The sequence below is a fragment of the Stegostoma tigrinum genome, chromosome 10 (assembly GCF_030684315.1).
Source record: "Stegostoma tigrinum isolate sSteTig4 chromosome 10, sSteTig4.hap1, whole genome shotgun sequence".
Lineage (NCBI taxonomy): Eukaryota > Metazoa > Chordata > Chondrichthyes > Orectolobiformes > Stegostomatidae > Stegostoma > Stegostoma tigrinum.
This window is the reverse complement of record NC_081363.1, coordinates 26,116,983-26,139,716: the sequence shown is the minus strand read 5'-3', so window position 1 is coordinate 26,139,716 and position 22,734 is coordinate 26,116,983. Positions and strand designations below refer to the sequence as shown.

Below are 22,734 nucleotides of genomic sequence, written 5' to 3'. Positions count from 1 at the left end.
TTTCTCACAACAGTTGTAGTTTGTTACCTTTTAAATAAACACTGCTTGCATTAGAATCACTGACAATGCCAATGTCAACCATAAACAGCATTTCACAACCACTAATCTTCACCAAGACATTTGTAACTGAAAATAAACAAAACTAAATTATTTCAGAAATGCATCTTATGATAACACATGTAGCCCTTTGTGAGATTATTGGTGATCAGTCCCAGATATTGTTACTCATTTAACCCATGTGTGACATTTTACACGTTGTTGATCATACGCAGTCATTGAGCCAGATTTTTTGAGGAGCAGCAATCATTCAGATTCTCATTCTGCTCCTGCTTTTTACAGGAAGAAAGAGTTCTGCATTTCTGACAGGAGATTCTAATTATGAATCCTGCAGAAACGCAGAATGTATCTTAAATGCAACTTTGTCCTCGTGATGCAGAATAGTCAGGAGAAAACAAATCACATTCCCTTTTTTACACTGGTAGTTGCCATTTTCTTAAATGCCCAGCAGCACAGACAGTTCATGATAAAGGGTGAGGGAGGTATCAGTCCAGAAGCAGGAGATGGAGGAGTGTGTCGGGCAGGGTGGGTATGTTGGGTCCCGGCAGGAGGTGGGTGAAAGGCTCCAAGGAGTGAGGTGCACATTGAGTGCCTGGTGGATTGGAGGATGTCAGGACCAGGGTGTAATTATTAACATAACTCTAACAAAACGCTCTGGATTGTCCCATTTGAAAGGAGACTTTGAGGGTTCTGGGTACAGGGGAATTGTCCATTGGAATCTTCAGTTTCCTGGGTGATTCCCTTGGAGTTTGCTACATTGGTCTTTCCACAGGGTCCTGATGCAGAACCCTCAGCTACATTGCAAAAATGACTCTCTGGCCATTGTAAAATCCAGGCCACCCAATGTATATGGCAATTTGTCTTATACTGTGTCTGTTATTTAACAAATTAAGATTGATGACAGTATTCTTCTGATGCCTCAGTGGCTACATTGGCTTTGGAGCAGATAGTGAGGTGGAATAGCCAGAAAAGTTCCAGTTTGATCCTTGGTCTGTGCAAGGCTGGCTACCATCATCTCTTCCAGCAGCCATGATAGTACAAGCAGATTTGGATCCTATGTCTGTAGTAAGGAATAAGTGAGCATTGTCTCCTGATTAATATCCCATGGCATCTGTCAGAATGTAATCATGCTTCATAGAATCCCTGCATTGAGTAAGTAGGCTATTTGGCCATAAAGTCCATAGCAACCGCTCTGAAGAGAATCCCACCCGGCCACCCTTATCCCTGTAACTCTCGATTTCCCATGGCTCATCCATCTAGCCTACACATCCTTAGACATTATCGGTAAATTAGCATGGCTAATCCAATTAACCTACACTACCTTGGACTGTGGGAGGAAAGTGGATCACACAGAAGAAACCCATGCAGACGCGGGGAGAACGTGCAAAGTCCACACGGACAGTCACCCAAGGGTGAAATCCAATCTGGGCCCATCGTGCTATGAGGCAGCAGTGCTAACCACTGAGTAACCATGCTTGATTGTCAGCTGTAGCCAAGTCAAGTTTAGTTATGACACCTCCACCAAAAGACAAGCTTGGCAAACTCCTTGCCCAAATTGGCACATGAGAAATTACTTTTTCAAGAGTATTTAATAATATTTCAATGTCATCTTTCATTTCTGAATATGTTTGTAACAATGCATTTTCATGTTGAACATGAATTAAGTATATTTTAATATTTGTTAAATGTGACAACTTTTAACTGAAATGGGACAGATGTGGTTAAGGTCCTATTTTCATGCAAAAATGGACATCAGGTACAGGTTAGTCGACATTGGAGACAGCTTGCATGTAATCATTCGAGGTGTGCCTGCAATGGATGGCTTTGTTCACCCCAGCATGCACGGCCACGTTCTTCACTGTACAAACAGAGCACTTTTATTTTAAGAAGCAAATGTTAAAAAAAATCCTCCAGCATTTTCAGACTTGATTATTTCAGTTCCATCTATTGAGAATAATCAAATTGTCAACCTTTGTATTGCTGACATTTAATATTAATTTGGCAGCATTGACTGTGGCTTGTGGGTGACATGAATTTATTTTTTCTTTTTCATAAGACAGTAGGAGTTGAGCTGATTTGATTTTACCGGGGTTTCTAGGGAAGAGAAACAAACTTATCTGTAACTGTCATGTCCACTGAAGGCATGTTCTATTCAGAACTTCAAACATGGACCTCATTCGGTACATTATTTTCAGGAACTGTTTTTATTTTAAAATAGACACTAAGATAGCTGCCAAAACCACAGAGAGTTGTGCAATTTCTGCAAAGAGTCTCTGGAAAATAGTTGATTAAATTACAATGAATGAGAGCATTTCCCTTCAATGGACATAACCTATCGGTAGAATTTATACCTACTAATGTTTGTGATTTATCCAAAACTCAAAATTAATTGACTTCTAGATTTTATGTCTCCAAGTCTCCCAACTATTCCTTTTCACTATGCATCAAATTAAAAACTTGACCTCTTTGTAATAAAACTGCAAGGAACTAAGATTATGATTTGCAGGGGAAGAAAATTTATGACAATAACCTGCAATAATAATAACATGTAACTCCCATCTACTGAAATGATCCAGAGTACCCTTATGGAGTCATGTGCCTTTTTCAACACATCCACAATGACTGTTTCTTTTCCCACAACAAACCACATGTTAACTGTGAAGTATTATTTTGTTTACAACTTGAAAAAGCACAACATCTACTTTCTGTATTGTGTATGAGTGAGAGATGTTGAATTGTTTTCTTTCAGGGTAAATGTGTCAATTAATTATCCTCTCTATTTAAATCCACAGATGCTTATTTATTTAAAAAATGGCTCCACAGACAGAGACTGGGAAATACAGAGACAAGTGTGATTTATCCAAAGGCACTGATATTGGACAGTAAGACAAATGGTACGAAGGCTTCAGTTCTCTTTTGACTTGATGTGACAGTAACAAATACAACTCTTCATAAGTTGTGACACAAGAGCGAAAGTGAATACCCAAAAATAGAAATTCATCACAAAATCATAGCTATATTGATCTGTCAATAGCTATACTGTCCTGCCTGCTGTATGTTTTGTTATAAATTTGGACAGACAATGAAGGGAAATTTGGTCATGAAGATTCATGACAATTCCCTACCAGCAAAAAAACCCCCATTTGACATATTCTCTTTCCATAATGTGGACTGTCTCTGATGCCCCAGATAAGAAGAGTGTTTAAATGATGCCCAGATCTATTCCCTGCATCCTGCACCTTACTATTTAAGAAGTCACCAGAGATCACAAATCCCTTCCTTACATTATTTCAATGATTGGACCCTTGCCGCCTTTAGAGACAGATGCTGACTCTTGACATCGAGGCCCCAACAATAGCTGCTGCAGGTGGCTCTGCAGTGTTCCTTCAAATCTACATTATCACCATGTTCTTCATATCCTGGAGGTACCGATGACTCTAGGCCAGGCTCAATGAACACCTTTGGAGAATTCATTGCATTCCACTTGAAAGAAAAGTCAGCAGGAAGATCAAGTCATAATTGACATTCAAAAGTTTAAAATAATGCCAGAATATTATAATTAATAAATTCTCCTATCAACAAATTCAAAATCAATAAAGTCACTGGCTGATGACTGCTAACATCAATTTCCACCAGTCCATATGAGCACATGTACTGGAAAACATCCCAACTATCATAACTTGTGAATTGCCCAGTGCTTGATATTACACTTACTGATGAAACGTCATCATAAATTTCCTGAGCAGCAACATTTAAAATTCCTTTTCTAAATTAGTTAGAAAGGACATGGTCTATTCTCTCTCTACCTCTGGGATGTTCAGTCTTAGTTCAATTAGTACATGATTCTCAGTTTGAGGTTACAAATTCATGTCCCAGGCGATCTGTCATTCACTGTTTTACTTAGATAAATTTAGAGAGCTCCCACCAGGGCTCTTGGAAGAAGTTTATCATGGTGACAGGTCAGGGCAAGGACGAACTGAAATGTGGCTTGCGCCATTTGAATCTTCAGTCCTGGTTACTGAACTGTATTAACTGAAAAATCTGGTCCTCAGATTGCTGCATTCTCTGGGCTAGAGAGGGGTAGGCAGTCACGTGTTATTGGAATGAGATTTTTAAACATTTGAAAGATTGCCAAAATGGCCAGAATTCGTAATACATGAAAGAAAGCTTTCAAGCAGCCTGGATTTGTTTCTTTTTGGTTGAATTATTACATTTGTGAGACATTTGCCTTTGGTGCTGTAAACATTTTCTTCATGCTTAATATAAGGAACAATTTTAACCCATTGAGTGATGTGTACAAGTTTTTTTGCTTGGCCAATATGGGCTACAGGATTCTTCATCTCAAAAACTAGTCATGATTTAGGAGCTGGATTTAGTACAAAGAATATACTTGTCATGGGCAAGAATGATCCAGGTTCAAAAGTGCGTACAGTTCTGGTCACCGCATTATAAGAAGGATGTGGAAGCTTTGGAAGGGTGCAGAGGAGATTTACTAGGATGTTGCCTGGTATGGAGGGAATGTCTTACGAGGAAAGGCTGAGGGACTTGAGGCTGTTTTTGTTAGAGAGAAGAAGGTTGAGAGGTGACTTAATTGAGACATATAAAATAATCAGACGGTTAGATAGGGTGGATAGGGAAAGCCTTTTTCCTAGGATGGTGACGGCGAGCATGAGGGGGCATAGCTTTAAATTGAGGGGCGAAAGATATAGGACAGACGTCAGAGGTAGTTTCTTTACTCAGAGTAATAAGGGAATGGAACGCTTTGCCTGCAACAGTAGTAGATTCGCCAACTTTAGGTACATTTAAGTCGTCATTGGACAAGCATATGGACGAACATGGAATAGTGTAGGTTAGATGGGCTTCAGATTGGTATGACAGGTCGGCGCAACATCGAGGGCCGAAGGGCTTGTACTGTGCTGTAATGTTCTATGTTAAATTAATTGACCAAATGTGCAGTTAGGGCTAAATTTTGGGAGAGGCTAGCGATTTTCAAAAGAATTCAAAGCACAACTTCGACAAGATTTTCAAGTAGGCAGGATTATGACGCTGTGGCCCCATATCGATGAACTTTGAACAGATGTAATCCATATCTTACACTGAAAAGGTTAAAATATTATGTGTTTATGTATTGAAGAATGAAGATATATATGGCACCTTTCACAACCTGAGGATGTTTCAAATACAGGCACTTTGCGTGTAGTCACCGTTGTAGGAAATGTAGAAAAAAAGTTAACATGCTTACAAACAGGCAATGATCAGATGATCTGTTTTTGGTGTTTGGATTTTACTTACAAATGAACTAGTATCTCCAATGATTCAACCATAGATCATTAGCCTGAACATTTTGCTCAAGTTTCCAAAATGAAACTTGGAGATATTGCAACAGCTGGTATCCTGGATGATGGATTTGAAACAGCTGAAATAGAGGAGGAGAGAGATTGAAGATTGTAATCAGTATGTTTATTCTTTGTAGCCACTAACAAGCGAATAGAAAGTTGGATTGCCAAACTGTTCAAAGTAAAATCTGAATCCTTAGTATTAAAGCTATAGAGTGCTTCAGAGAGGCTGCATTTTCAATATTGCACTCAGTTCTGCTCACTGGAGACAGTACAAAGGAAATCTTCAAAGTCTGTGAGTGGGCAAAAACTTTAAAACTTCATTAATAGAGGAGATCCAGGGATTTCCTAGAGTTGCTATTGGCTAAAATTTGATGGAGTGCTGTATACTTTTGCAAGGGCATGAGTTGGATATTTACAGCAGGTCATATCATTCTTGAACCCCAAATGACAATTGATAATGACACATGGCTTTTGTCAGATGCATGCAACCTTGTAAAGATCAAATCTAATGACCTATCTCTTCAAACAAAAAAATTTAGAATTGTTGAGAGAAAAGAAATGAATGCCAGAGGAAATGAGGTGAATTTGAATCAATTTTGATTCAGAAGGAGAAACAGTGAAACAAAATATAGACTTATTGGCATCTGATGGAATATTTTACTACTTGCAGGAGTGGGACTTTGTAAAGGGGGCAGATTTAATACAATTTGCAAAATAAGCAATGTGATTTGAGAGAAAATTTCTCAGAAAATGAGTTATTGAATGCATTACCTGGCAGTTTGTTGGAAGCAGATTCAGAGCCAGTCAAAAAAGCATTAGATTATTATTGAAGTAGAAATAATTCTAGAGTGTGAGAAAAAGGCAAGAGTAAGGGGAAAATGCATGGATATGGGATAAACGCACTAAGTTATGATGCTCATTTGGAGGGTTGGTGCAAGCATGATGGACTGAATGGTCTCCTTCTGCTCTGTAATACATCAGTGATTGCAGGAATGACTGAGTAATGGAAATCACCTATCTAGTTGCAGCTATACACAAGTCATGGAGCACCCTTCATCACTACAACTTGCTGGGTTTTGAATAGTCAAAGAATTTGCATTTTGGATATGAAGCCTAAGTCTGGAACCTGAAGCTATGGTGAAGGGGGGCCAAGGATTTTCAACTCAGCACAGTTTTTAAAAATAGCATTGGCTTGCAACGTGGACCATGCTGGCAAACTATATTTATAGTATATTGATTATTAACATGACAAGCTGGTGGTGGCCCCTCTCTTTGATATACTGCAGGGCTTGTGGTGGGGATACTATACTCACAATAGCATTTGGTAAGGAATTCTAGAATACTAAGGCATTGATAATGAAGAAAATATGACACATGGCCCTAATCAGAACATGGAGTTCTTCAGAGTGGGAAATAGCAACAGCATGGTTAAAAGGTTGTGATTACCATGTTCAATGTTGTCAGATTACGTTGTTGCTTAGGTTATTATTGAATTACAGTAATGAGTTATGATTTCCCCAGACAATGCTATTTTTACAAAGCAAAGTTAAAAACTTTTTCTGATGAAGGGCTAGCCCAGAAATACTTGCATTGGTTAGGATTTAGGTTCATTCGTGGCATAAGCACTACTATATGAGCCAGGAATAACTGCTGAAAGTATACAGGAGGCCAATTAACAAGCAGCAAAATTTAACTGTCATTGGTCTCATTCTGGAGGTCAGCACTGCAGCTGTTATCGCTATGACCCCAGTTGATGGCAATACTGGACAAGTCAGACCTCAGAGTGAAACCTCGTTTGATAGATAATAAATTTTCTCATTGCAGGCTTTTTTTTATTCATTCACTTGTGGGGCATGGGCATCGCTGGCTGGACCAGCATTTATTTCCCATCCCTAGTTGCCCTTGAGAAGGTAGTGCTGAGCTGCCTCTTGAACTGCTGCAGCCGCTATGCTGTGGTTGACCCACAATGCCATTAGGAAGGGGATTCCAGGATTTTTACCCAGCGACAGTAAAGGGACAGCAGTATCGAATCATTGATTTTCACATGTATTCAATGTAAAAATACAGTAAAATGTGTGTACTGTCCCATACACACATCACGCTGTTAACATTAACTTAGACTAAAGTAAGAGAAAATGATAATTTAATGGACTCTAACTTTCCTTTCCACTGCCACAGTTCCACTCCAGGCTTTCCAGTCCTCACCATGCCTCCTCCAGGGTCCCATTGTAGGTTTTCCAGCCCATGCTATGCAGCTGCCAGCATCCCAATCTCAACTGCCTCACTATCCCAATCTCACCACGACTGCCTCACTGACCTGCTCACACCAGCCCATTCTTGATCTGCCACTGTCCGTCTGGCCCACCCTCAATCTGCCATCTCTGCAGGACACAATCGGTGCATTCAGCTGCCACCATCTGCTTCCCAGTTGCAACCCAGCTCCATCCTGACTTCGAATGCAAGTAGTTTAAAGGGGGTGGGGGGCATAGAATTACTGCAGAGGGAGAGAGAAGCAGGGAGGGAAAAAGGACAAAGAAAGAAAGAGAAAGAGAACTGATGAGCAGAGTGGAGCTCTGAATGGGGCAATTTACCCTGCCACCATCTTGCCAGAAGCAATATATCTTCAAGTCAGAATGATGCGTGGCTTGGAGGGGAATACCAATTGAAGGTGATGGTGTTCCCATGTATCTGCTGCCCTTGATCTTCTAGATGGAAGTGGTTGTGTGCTGGGAGGGTGCTGTCTATTGGTCTTTGGTGAATTTCTGCAGCCCATCTTGTAGATACTACACATTACTATAACTGAGCTCGGTGGTGGAGGGAGTGGATGTGATGCCAATCAATCATGTTTTGTTCTGGATGGTGTCAAGCTTCTTGAGTGTTATTAGAGTTGCAGTCATCCAGGCAAGTGGGGAGTATTCCATCATACTGCTGACTTATGCATTGTAGATGATGAACAGTTTTGGGAAGTCAGGAGGTGAGTTAGTCACTGCAGTATTCCTAGCCTCTGACCTGTTCTTGTGGCCATTGTGGTTATATGGCAAGTTCATTTGAGTTCTGGTCAGTTGCAACTCTCAGGATGCCGATAGGGTGAGATTCAATGGTGGCAAAACCATTGAACTTCAAGGGGCAGTGATTAGATTAGCTTAGATTGTCTCTTATAGGAGATGATTTTTTCCTGGCATTTGTGTGGCACAAATGTTGCTTGCCGCTTGTCACATCAAGCTTAGATATTGTCCAGATCTCGCTGCATTGAACATGTTCTGTTTCAGTATCTGAAGAGTCCTGAATGATGCTGAATGTTGTGTAATCATCAGCTAACTTCACAACTCTGACCTAATGATGGAGATGAGGTTGTGGATGAAGCCGTTGAAGATGGTTGGGCTCAGGCACTACCATGAGGGTCTCTTACAGTCTAGGAGCTAAGATAACTCATCTGCAACAATCATGACCATCTTCCCATGTGCCAAGTATGACTCCAACCACTGGAGAGTTTTCCCCTGATACCCATTGATTCCAATTTTGCTAGGGCTTCTTGATACAACACTTAGTCAAATGCAGCTTGAAGTCATGGGCTGTCACTCTTACTTCACCTCTGGAATTTAGCTCTTTTATTCATGTTTGATCCAAGGCTGCAATGAGGTCAGGAGCTGAGTGGCCCTGGTGGAACCCAACTGGGTGTCGCTGAGCAGGTCATTGCTGGGCAGGTGCTGCTTGATCACGCTGTTACTGACACCTTCCATCACTTTACTGATGAGTGACTGTCGGCTGATGGGGTGGTAACTGCCTGGGTGGGATTTGTCCTGCTTTTCATGTGCAGGTGTAACTGGGCGATTTTCCATATTGTCAGGTAGATGTCACTGTTGTAGCGGTTTTGGAAAAGTTTGGCTCGGGGAGTGGCAAGTTCTGAAGAACAGTCTTCAGGATTTTTGTTAGAACGTTGTCAAGACCTGTAGCATTTGCAGTATCCAGTTGCTCCATCCATTTCTTGATAACACGTGGAGTGAACTGAATTGGAAGAAGACTGGTATCTGTATTGCTGGAGACCACTGGAGGTGGCTGATATGGATCATCCACTCGGCACTTCTGGCTGAAGTTTGCTGTGAATGCTTCAGCCTTATCTTTTGCACCGATGTGCTGGGCTCTTCCACCATTGAGTATGGGGTCATTTGAGGAGCTTCTTCCTCCTCCATTGAGTTGTTCAATTGCCCACCACCATCAAGACTGGCTATGGTAGGACTGCAGAGCTTAGATATGATCCATTGATCGTGGGATCACTTAAATCTGTCCATCACTTGTTGCCTATGCTGTTTCACATGCAAGTTGTCCTGTTTGGTATCCTCACCAGGTTGACACCTCATTTTTAGGTATGCCTGGTGCTGATCCTGGCATGCCCTCTTGCGCATTTCACTAAATCAGGGCTGATCTCCCAGTTTTGGTGGGGGTTGGGGGGGTGGTGGGTGGCATGGCCATGAGGTTGCAGATTCTGCTGGAGTCCAATTCTACTGCTGTTGGTGGCCCACACCGTCTCATGGATGCCTAGTCCCAAGTTGCTAGATCTGTTATTTATCACAGTGATAGTGCCACACAACACAATGGGGGATATCCTTAATGTGAAGGCAGGACTTGATGCTGTTATACAGTAGTTAGACTGTTAGACAGTTATCATAATGATCAAATCATTGAAGATGCCACACAAAGACCATAAGAAATAAGAGCCGGACCAGGACTTTGAGCTCCTTGAGCCTGTTCCGCCATGCCATAAGTTCATATCTAATCCAACATTTTTCACATCCACTTTCCTGCCCTTCCCCGCAACTATTAATTCCCTTAGTGATTATTAATCAATCTCCACCTTAAATATACACAAGGATCCTGTTCCTCTAGCTCTCTGTGGCAAGGAGTTCTAAAGGCTCACAACCCCCAAGAGAAAAGTCCCTCCTAATCTCAGTATTAAATTGGCGCACCATTATACTGAGACTACATCCTCTCATCCAAGACTCTCCCATGAGGGGAAACATTCTTTCAGCACTTACCCTGTCAGACCAATATGTTTCAATGAGATCACCACTCGTTCTTCAAAACACTAGTGAGTAAAGCATCAAACTTTTTAACCTTTGCTCATGAGATACTCCTCCAAGGGATCATCTTAATGAACCTTCCCTGACCTGCGTCCAATGATATCTTTTCTTAAATAAGGGACAAAACTGCTCATAGGACTCCCAGATGTGGTCTCACCAACACCTTGTACAGTTGCAGTAAGACTTCCTTATTCTTCTACTTCAATCCCCTTGAAATAAGGGGCAGCATTCCATTAGCTTTCCTGATTACTTGGTAAACCTGTGTGCTAGCTTTCTGTATTCCTTGCACAAGCATCCACAATCCCTTTGTGTTGCTGTTTTCCATAGCTTTTCTTCATTTAAATAATGCTCTCTTCTTTTGTTTTCCCTTACAAAATGAACATCACATTTTTCCACATTCCTCTATTTGCCATTTTTTTTACCCACTTACTTAACTTGTCAATATCTCTCTATAAACCATTCATATCTGCTTTGCAACTTGCCTTTCCCCCTACTTTTGTGTCATTGAAAATTTAGCTACAGTACATTCGCTTCCCTCCTGCAAGTCAATAATTTATACTGCCAACAGTTGGAGTCCCGACACTGAACCCCACTTGTTACAAGTCACCAACATGAAAAAGAACCCTTCCTCCCCACTTGTTGTTTCATGCACAATTCCCTATTCATGCCGATATACTACTTCCAACACTGTGGGCTCATATCTCAATAATTAATCTTTTGTGAGGTACCTTGTCAAATACCATCTGGAAGTCAAAATATAACATATCTACCCAGTTCTCCTCCACCCACTATGGTTCAGAGTTCCTCAAAAATATTCAACAAATTAGCCTGATATGATTTCCCTTTCATAAAGCCATGCTGACTGTTTGATTCAATTATGATTTTTCAAATGTGCTGCAACTGCTTCCTTAATAAATTATTGCAACAAGTTTCCAATGATAGATGGTAGGCTTATTATAGTTACCTGCTCTCTGCCTTCCTCTCTTTTTGAATAGAATGTCAAACTGACAGTTTCCCAATCCTCCAGTACTTCTCCAGGATACAAGGAGTTTTGGAAAATACAACCAATACATCCATTATAGAATCTCTACAATGTGGAAGCAGGCCAATTGGACCATCACGTCCACACCAACATCTGTAGAGCATCCAACTCAGACCCACGTGCCCTACCCATCCCTGTAACCCTACATTTTTTATGGCTAATCCACCTAGCCTACACATCCCTGGCCACGATGGGCAGGTTACCATGGCCAATCCAACTGACCTGCAAATCTTTGGACTGGGGAAGGTAATTGGAGCACCCAGAGGAATCCCACACATACACTGGGAGAACATACTAAGTCTACACAGACAGTCACCTGAGGGCAGAATTTAACCTGGGTCCCTGGTGCTGTGAGGCAGCAGTGCTAACCACTGAGCCACCATGCTAGCTGTTATCCCTGTAGCTACTCCTTTTAGCATCATCAGGTGCAAGATATCAGGGTTAGGGGACTTATCTGCATTTTTCCCCATTAGTTTGTCTAATACTACTTCTCAAGTGATAGTGATGGTACTTAATTCTTCCTCCGTATTCGTTAGTACGAATGGAATATTCAATGTATTTTCCATCAAAAAACTGATGCAAAATATTCATTCACCTCCTCAGCCATTTCCTTGTTTCCTATATCTAGTGCCCCCAAATTCATTTTCTAAGGGCCTGTGGTCTCTCTTCGTTTTTAAGTTTAAGAAACATTTAATAAAGATCTTAAATGGATCTTAAGAAAAAGATCTTAATATGGGCAACAAAAAGAATTATTTAACTATTTTCCCAGAAATTTTCTTTCTAGCCACTCAATCCCAGTAAAGTATTGCTCCTAATTTCTCACTCCTTAATTTATTTCTCACTCGTATAACTCCTTAATTTCTCATTCAAATGACTCTTTCCAACACTTCCTTTTGGATTGATGAAGTATCTTAAGACTTCTTTTCAGCTCTGATGGCCTGAAGACTTCCCTCCATCACTGATGGCTTGGCTGGTTCTTTCTAATTCTGACAGCCTGGAGATTTCTATCAGCTCTTGCAGCCTGAAGTCTCTTGCAAGTTAACTTCTCACAACATAGAAACTTCTGGAAATAAAAAAAACACTACCAGTGGCCACTGACCAACTATTTCTGGTTCAAAAAAATTCAACTTGGTAAACATTCAACAATTAGTTCCCCGGGTAGCTGATTGAATCATTCTACTTAAGACACGTGCTTTCTTACTAAAGCTTTCTTTACCACTTAAAATGACTTTCCAAACTTTGTTTAAATTAAACAAATTACCTTAAGAGAGCTGAAAACTAAAATCTACTTTTATCCCCCTTTCAAATCTAAATGCCCAAATAATAATCTTCTGCAGCCATTACTCCGAGCAGAGCAAGCACGCCAACTCTCGTGAATAGTCCATTTTTTAATCTTTCTACTACAATTCTATCCATTTCACCATTTTCATTTGCGACTTGGAAACCATCGGCCATCTGCTTTAAAATTCTGTGCTTCCTGAATCGTGGGTGAATTTCTCATCTCAAGAGACTTGCTAAATCTTTTAACAGTTCAAGAGACAGAACATTTGACTCCTCAAAATTAGGTTACTCTAATTCGGCTAATAATGCTTTGGCATTAAATGCAGACATTTCTATGCAATAGCAATACAAACTTAAGAATGCCTTTTACCTACTCTAATTCCCCAGATTGTCTGTCAGTTCTATTTGTAGCACAAGCCCCTATTTTGTTACAACCAGACACGAGGTGAGATTCCCTAATTTGCTATGATTCAAGATGACATATCTAAATTATTAAGCTTTTGGGTGAAGAGGGTTTAACTGACTCTTCTCTAATCTCATGCCCCCTTGGTTGGACAAAGTTAATTGCAAAATGATCACTGTCTCTATAAATACCTTTCTTAAATGCCAAATGAATGTACGATTTAAAAGGAGCCTACTTAACCAGGTTTCCTTGAGTCAGGAAAAAGAACAGTTTGGTAATTACTAAAAGTAAGAAGAAATTGTAATACAACATGCATGGATAAATTAGACCAATAAATAAGACACACCTTTAAATAAGAGGTGTGCCCAAAAAGATTAATTTTAAGTATCTCTGAATTGCTCATGAAAATCAGATACAAAGATATTGAGGCTGCTATTGGATGGCACCTGTAGTGTTGACATTGGCAGAGATCAATCAGTCTTGCAATTCTTGGTTTTATAACATGAATGAAATTCCTTTGTCCTGTTTTCTTCTGAATTTATCCGGCAGCACTCAAAGTGAGGAAAAGTCTTTCTCTTTTGCTTTACTTGTAGTGCAGGTGTGATTATATAGTGGTTGTTAGAGCTGTGCCAATCACAGCATTCTAGTCTATGTCCAATCAAAATCACATACAGACCATTTTTGCAGTTGTTTATTTAACCCATTTTTCTATATTCTGGGAGGATAAAACAGATGTGTTTGCAACAGGTCACTTTCTCTGAGAGGACTGGGATTGTGGTGGTGGGTATTCAGTTCCTGGTTATCTCTTCTTTTTCAGTCGAACCCTTCTGAAATTTTCCTAATACTTTACAGGTGCAACATTCCCTTCGTTTCACACGAGGTTTTGCTAGATCGTCACTGAATTTACATTCACAGGTTTTCTTTTTCTGGAGCAGTTTTCTTGTTACATTGGCACTCTGAAACAATATTTCCATTGCCTAGACCACCCTCAAGGAGCCTGGCAGTACTTTACAATGCAGGTTTCAAGATTCATGGTGAGTGACAGTAACCATGGTTCTTCTGGCAGGTTAACAACCACACTAACCATTTCATTTTGAATAACCATCAGACTTATTCTGTAGGCTACCCCATCAGAGTGCTCACTGGAACACAAATACTATAAGCTGATTGGGCTCTTTGACCCATTAACCTTACTTTGCCAAGCAAGCAAAATATAGCTGATAATTCACCTCTATCATTCTCCCGCTATCCTAATAACACCTTGATATCATTAGCAGCCAGAAGTCTGATGATTTCCATCTTGAATATGCACAATGATTGTACTCCATAGCTTCATAGGGGGAGAAAAAAACACACCAACCTCTGAGTGAAGAAATTTATCCTAATCCCAGTGTTTGATGTTCTACCCATTATTCAGGGATTATGTTTCATGGTTCTAGACTAACCAGCCACGGGTGTCCACATCCACCCTGTCATGTCTCTATAGCAGAACTGGTTTGTAACCTCATTCTCTAGCTAGCTGGTTTTGGAGACATAAAGTCATACAGCATGGAAACAGACCTACAGTCCAACCAGACCATGCTGACCATCAGCCTAAACTGAACTCGTCCCACCTGCCTGTGCTTGGTCATTATCCCTCCAAACATTTCTTTATGCCTTTATTTATATAAATGTCATTCAAACGTTGTAACTGTACCTGCATCCACCACTTCCTTTGGAAGTTCAATCCACACACTAACAACCCTCTGTGTCAAGAAAAAATGCCCCTCATGTATTTTTTAAATCTTTCTCTTCTCCCGTTAAAAATGTGGTTGTTGTCCCTACCAAAATAAAAACAAAGTTCTGAAGATGCCGGAGATCTGAAATTAAAAAAGGGTAGTAATGGAGAAACTCACCAGATGTGGCACCCTCTGTGGGAGAGAATCAGATTTAACATGTTTAGTCAATGTGATTCTTCTTCAGAACCCCAGTCTTCAGAACCTGAGCTTCAAAGATGAGTCATATTGAACTCAAAATGTTAACAATATTGCTCTCTCCACAGATGTTGCTAGACCTGCTCAGTTCCTGCAGCATCTTCAGCTTTTATTGTTATCCTTACCTTTTGCTTTGGCTGTAGCTCTGGTGTCATATGACATGCAGGTTGTTCCTCGGAACTTTCCCAAGAGACATTTGCAGTATCAGCATCTCACCTGGTGAGTGTGAGTGCAAAACAAAGTGATGGTACAGAGTTTTCATTATCTTCTCGGGATTTATCTGTTACAATGTTTAAAAGTTTTGTTTGCCATTATCTCCCAAGTTGTGCCAGTATTCACTGTTTCTTTCATCAGAACCACTTCCCACAGGACTGTCCGCATCTGCTCCAGTAACAGTACACCCCCCGTCTAAGAGGCATAAGCTAACTTTTTGAGGTGCAAGCTAGCTTCAACTGGGGCTTAGCAAGTTCCAATTTTAGGTCCCCTTCTGTTAAAGCACAATGGTTAGTCCTGACTGCACACAGCAATCATTCAAATAAATTGGCAGCTCAAAGTTGGCATGCTGCCTACTTGCAAGGGGCATGGGTTAATTGCACATCACAATTCCAGGCCATTTTGAGGGACTATTCAATTTAACCTCCCTTGCCTCATTTTGATGCTGACTGACATCCCACACATTCCCAAGATTTCATTGTATTCCATCATAACTTGATTTTATGTAAAGGTATTTTACTTAAGGAAACATCTGAGTTTTTGAAACTATTATTACTGTCAGATGTCCATTGCATTCCCTGCATGTCTCTAATATTGATTATAAACCTAAAGGTTCACACTTGGGTAACCTGCAGAATCAATTATGGTCACAGAAGGATACAATAAACTAATGTGTGTTGGAAATGCTAGCTGAAATCCTAATAGTCTATGGGTTTGCATCAAGCCTGGGAAGAGAAATCAAGAGAATGGAGGTTCATTTAAAAACTGGCTAAGCAAGAAAAGGGAAGCATAATAGAATAGTGACTTATTGTATAAATTTGTTTAGACTTACTTCAAAAATTCTAAAGTGAGGCATTACCTCAAAAATGTTTCATGATTTTATGCTTTTCAATCCCACCATGAGAATATAAGAATTAGCAGCAGTACCTGACCACATGTTCTTCAGGCTTGTATCATCACCATTCAGTGCAATCACAGTTGATTTTCTAGTTTAACTCCACTATTCTGCTCACTTCCCATGTCCTTTGCTTCCCTGAGAGATCAAAAATCTACCCATCCCAATTGTGCCTATACTCATTGATAGAGCACCTATATCTACTGGGGAAGAGATTCCAAGGATTCACAGCCCTCTGAATACAGAAGTCCTTCCACATCTCAGTCCTAAATGGTCAACTCCTTATCCTGAGTATATGTGTGACCATCATATAGATTCCTCAGTTAGACCAAACAAGCACTTTCAGGATCTAATATGTTTCAGTGACATCATCTCTCAAAACTATAATTCTTAATTCTTTTTTGCTTTCAGGTAAGATTCTGCATCTATTTATTTTCTGTGATTTTTATCGTTTTTCCACATACTACTGGCCTGTGATGTTATAGTGAAGAGGAAGGACTGCCTATTGCCAGAACATTTTCTCTCTCCCTCTGCCTTGTAGTGGCTGCAGCTGAACCAATAACACATATCTTACTTTCTCATCCAAAATTAGAATTACTCACAATTTCAAACTCAAACACATCTAATATCTGGAATTAAGTAAAAAGGTCTTTGAAGGCTGCATAAATCAAGAATTGAATTAATACAAATTACAGGGCCAAAATACGTTCACATGAGGAAATAAGTACATCGAATTGTAAAAGAGTTAGTCTTTCTCTACATTACCTGAACTGTAAAAAAAAAAGTAACATGAAACAATAACTTGTGGCAATTCTGTTACAAAATTGTTCTCCCTATCCTGAAAGGATGATCACAAATGTAGTAATTTATAAAGAAGGTAATCACAAAAATTGAGTTAAAATTACACTCCATTGACTTCACAAATGAAAACACAGCAAACGAAACCCTGTCCCACCAGCTATTAAACTAGTTATAGAGGTTATATGACCATTTTTGGAATTTATCTTTGTGTTGGGCAGACAGTCATAGGGTTGTAAACTGGCACTTCACTGCTCTTTCCAGTCTTTCACAATCACGTTGCTATGGAAACATTAATCAGACCCTTAGAATCCCCAGCAAAGGCCTGCATGCAGGCTGATATAGTGAGCTACTGTAAGACGTTTTTTGCAAACGTATGCTTTCACACTGCTGCCAGCGAACTTACAATATATCCTGTTGTTTCCCTCATTTTTGAAGTAAAAATATAAGATTCATAACACTAAGCAGATGTCTCTCAACTATACACCATCTCACGACCAACACAATTGTAAAATTCATGCTGTGATGCTGACAGGAGCTATTCATTTATAATAGTACACCATCTGTCTCAAATGATAGGCTTCGGCAAAGAATCTCTCCCCTTTGAAACCCAGGGTGCATCTAAATTAGGGTCTGGTGAAATACGATTTATCTTGATAACAAATGTATAATGACTTAAAATGATGATTCCACAGCCACACTGAACAATTAAAGAAGCTAGATTCAAGACCTTTCTGTTTCATGTGATCTTAGTACATGATCTAATTGTCAGCAGATGTCAGTCAGGGGTGAGTGAGCGACATAGTTCATATTAAATCCAAATATGGCTTGTTTGTAAATTCTTGAATTGGAGTTCATCTTTAAATTCCAAATGGTCCTGTGCTATTGAAAGTAGTAGTGAGCATCAGCAGACAGTGATCCACATGTACATACACATAGGAGCCAGTTTCAGATGTCTGCAGACACTAGATTCATCATTTTTTTAATGCATGTTTTCCCCTTGGTGGTCTAGTAAAAGGGAATGAGGAATCTGACACTTCAGTGTTTGATCTCTTGATTGTTGGTGGTCTAATGGTGGAGTGCACTCCTAAACTCAGGCTGTTCAGAGGAGCATGTTCAAAATGTATGCAGTTGAGGGAGAGAATAATTTGTGCTCAAGCCCTTGGTGTTCTGCTGCCCCTTACCTTACTGATAGCAATCTAATCTCTACCAGTTATTGAACAACACAATGCTGGATTCTTTAATTACTTTGCTGGATGGGTGTTCAGGAAGGAAACCAGTACAGCATCAGCAATACAGATATGCTGGTATGTTTTGATGCTTCAGATCCATAGAAAAGTGATGTGAAAACCACTGCCTGATACAATTTAAGCATTGATCTTTGTGTAATGAGGGGTCTCTGTAAGTAAATGGTTTGCAGTGTGGTGGTCAACTCTTTGGAAAGCATCATTTGGTGTAGCTCAGGAACCCCACTCTGGCACGCTTGTTACATTTGCTGCAGAGAAGGATCATGAGCTGAAAAGATGCAGTTTGCTGGCCTCAGTTACCCCTGGGACTCTTCCCAGTCAGCTGAGCTATTCATTTCTCTTCACTTCTTCCAGCAGTCAACTTCTACTGGTCACAGCTATCAGCCACTGCACCCATGCTGTCAGTGTCAGTGCTAATTTCTATTCTTCCACTGATTCTACTTCTTGATTCATTTCTGTTTCTTACTGCAAGAAGTATCAGAACCCAATAGTTGATCAATTGTTCGTAACATTATAGTCATCATTCTCTAGTGAAGATTCATCAGAATTCCTTAGCGCTGTGTTGAAAACTACCTGTATGAAATGAACAAGTGCAAATGGTGCTTATTCCATCAGAAACAACTTGCTGTATGACTGATGAAATGATGAAAAGTGTTTGAATACATTGCCCTTGGTCTGGTTTTTGTGAAACTTCTGCTGTAATTATAAGCCAAATCTTCAGAACTTTTGTAAGTGTATAAATTGATAAAGAGACATAATTCCACGAAGAAAATGCTTCTGGAATCAATTCATTGCTTATCAACCCAGCTGCCAATTAAATTCCATGTGATTGGCATAAAACTTATTGATAGTGAGTGCAGAAGTCATAGCAGAAGCATTTAAAATTGCCAAATTCATTTGTAATAATTTGTAGCATTACATGTTGTTTGGGGATTTATTGCAAAATGTACTTTCCTAAGTCTGAACATAGACTTTATTTATTAAAGTGCTTGGAGGATTTTAGGGTACAATCAATTTTTTTTTCCAAGATGTTAAAATAAAATTCCTACAGCTGTAGCATAATTCTGATTGCTGACATGATTCAAATGGAGGCAGATCAAATGATTGGCTGTTTTGAACACTACTGTGGTGACCTTTGTTGTTAAAGACATCCTAGGGGAACACAGTTCAAACTCAGTGCTGACCCCAAGCAGCATCCATACAAATTGTATAGATAATGCCTTAAAGTTACTGCTATCTGCTTACATGGATGAGGATCATGAATGTACTATTGCCAAATTTGTTGATGACACTAAAACGGGTGGGGAGGATGACACAAAGAGTCTACAGAGGAATATGTATAGGTTAAGTGCGTTGGCAAAAACGTAGCAGACTGGATATAATATGGGAAAGTGTGACGCTACAAATGAGGAACAAGGGAGCTGAAGATTATTTAAATGGAGAAAGACTGCAGAAAGCTACAGAGCAGAGGGATTTGGGAGTGCTTGTTCATGGATCACAGAAAGTTAGCATCCAAATTCAGTGGATAATAGGAAAGTTAAATGGAATGTTAATCTTTATTTCAAAGGGAATAGAGTGTTAAAATAGCAAGGCTTTGCTAACACTATGCAAGGCACCAGTCAGACCACAGATAGAATACTGTGAACAGTTCTGGGTTCCTTATCTAAGGAAAGAAACATTAGCATTCGAGGCTATCTAGAGAAGGTTGATACCAGGTATGGAGGATTGTTTTATGAGATGCATAGATTGGTTGGGCCTGTACTTGTTGGAATTTAGAAAAATGAGAGGCAGCCTTATTGAAACATACAGGTTTCTTAGGGGATTTGACACAGTAGGTGCAAAAACGTTGTTTCCCCTTGTGGGAGAATCTAGGACCAGAGGGCATAATCTCAGAATAAGGAGTCGCTTATTTAAAAGAGATGAGAGAGAATTTCTCCTCTCAAGAGTGTAGTGAATTTGCAGAATTATTTACTGCAGAGGTTCATTGTTAAGTATAGCCAAGGCTGAGAATGACAGACAGATGTTTAATCAATAAGGGAATCAAGGGTTGTGGGGAAAAGGCAGGAAAGTGGAATTAAGGATGATCAGATCATCCATGATGTCATTGAGTGGCAGAGCAGACTCAATGGGCTGCATAGCCTACTTCTGCACATACAACTTATGATTTTATGGATTAAAAAGATTAGTTCAGCACTGGCTGTCCTCCGCACTGTGACATATGCTTACATTTTCAGTTCCTAACATTTTGGCATTTAGTTGTAATTTATAAGAATGCACTGAGTTCAATGCTGTTCCTTTCACTGTCTGATCTCTTTGTACTTTATGTCACAAAGTTATTAATATGACATTGTTTTGCACAATAGTATTTGATGGTGTTAGTTGCATGAATGCAAAGAATAGTAGAGTTTTCAACTAACGTTTTCAAATATGAATATTGGTGTTTGTTGAAATGGTTAGGGTTTATGGTGACAGGCATCATGAGGATATTCAATGTTAAGTTAATATTTACTATGCAACATTGATAAAGTTGGATCTAGAATCAGACATTTCACAAGTGCAAATAGTTTAGTACTTAAATAATAATTCAGCAACAGTAATGTACACAGCACCCCTTATCATGCTTTTATATTTTCAGCACCAAAATATGGTGAATGTTTTACAGGATGTAAATGATACTATAGTAGTATGAAGGAAAGTCATTGATTGAAAGAAAATTCACAACTTTTCTTACTATTTGAGGCATGCGAATTTCAGACATTAATGTTGCACACACATGTTTTCCAATCAGAAAATATTTCCAACATTTAATTGCCTATTGTTTAATGTATAATTTTGATAAAACTATTGATAAGATATCACTGAGTCACAGGTTAGTACACAAAAATTAGATTACCTGGGATTGGGTATAACATACTGGCATGGATTAAAAATAGGTTAACAGGCAGAACTCAGAGGGTAGAAATAAAAAGGTCATTCCCACATTGGCACGCTGTGACAAGTGAGGTTTTACAAAGACTAATGCTCGAGCCCAGTCATTCACAATCTACAGAAATAATTTGGATTTGGAGACCACGTGCGATATTTTCAACTGACACAAAATTCAATGGCATTGTGAGTTGTGCAAAGAAATGCAGAATACTTCTAGAAAGGTGAGAAATTGAGAAATGTGGGTGTCTAAAGGGATCTGGGTGTTTTTGTTCATGAGTCACTGAAGCTTAATATATTAGTCTTGTGTGCATATAGGAAAGCAAATGATTTGTTGGCCTTTGTTTCCAGAGAATTTGAATACAGGTGTAAAGACATCCAGACACAATTGTTTAGACATTGGTGAGACTGTACCAAGTATTTTGTACAGTTTTGGTCTCCTTACCTAAAGAGGGGTTAACTTATCATAAAGGGAGTGCAACAAAAGTTCACCAGGCATAATTCTGGTTGGGCCTGTCCTATGATGAAAGATTGAGGACGCTAAGCCAACATTCTCTCTAGAGTTTAGAAGTATGAGAGATGGTCTCGTTGAAACTTGAGATGGCAAAGGTTCTGGAATGAGTATGCAGAGTGAGATTCAGCCAGAAACTCAGTCAATCTTTTTGGGCAATCATGACCAGTTGTGGATGCCAGCAGCCATCAGCCAGACAACAACAATCTCATTGGCTCCTAGGTAGTTGAACAGTTTGTGAATGTGAATGATATCTGTAGAAGCCTTCAGACTGCTGAAAGAGCAGATGGTGAGTCTTTCTCTCCAGTAAATTAACGGAAACCTGAAGAAAACCAATTTATTCTGTTGCCCAAATTCCTGTAAACTGTGGCTTTTAATCAATAAGTTAAAGACTTTAGAATTTGTGAACCAGTTGCTCTGTGCATCCTGTGAAGAAGTGAGAGAACATAGAACATAGAACATACTCAGAGAGTGGTAAGGACGAGGAACACCCTGCCTGCCAATGTAGTTAACTCAGCCACATTAGGGGCACTTAAACAGTCCTTGGATAAGCATATGGATGATGCTGATGGGATAGTGTAGGGGGAGGGGCTTAGATTAGTTCACAGGTCGGCGCAACATCGAGGGCCAAAGGGCCTGTTCTGCGCTGTATTGTTCTATGTTCTATGTTAGTTTTAACTTTTGTGGTGATTCCAGGAATAGTGGGACCTTGATTTCCCAGCGCACTACCTCTGCGAGGCATGACACTGTTCAAGCCAAAACTTAATAGATTTATAAATATTAAAGACATCAAGAGACAATGCAGGAAATATGGCATTGACGTAGAAGATCCGTGGTAATTTACTTTAAAGGGCTGAATGGCCTACTTTTGCTCTTAATTCTTACATTTCTATGCTACTCAGTTGTTGTCAATGGCCAAGTACTTCCACAAGGATGTTTCTCCCCGCAAAACCCCAAGTTTTTTTTGCATGT

General features: G+C 39.7%; 1 protein-coding gene across 1 annotated transcript in view; it reads left to right on the top strand.

Annotated features, from left to right (window-relative positions):
- The window catches only part of LOC125455283 (protein FAM181A-like), a 143,076-nt gene that overhangs the window by 101,409 nt on the left and 18,933 nt on the right, over positions 1–22,734 (top strand). The window contains exon 3 of the mRNA XM_048537009.2: positions 2,850–2,951. The gene's annotated coding sequence lies outside the window, so the exon portion shown is untranslated. The remainder of the gene's footprint in view (positions 1–2,849; positions 2,952–22,734) is intronic.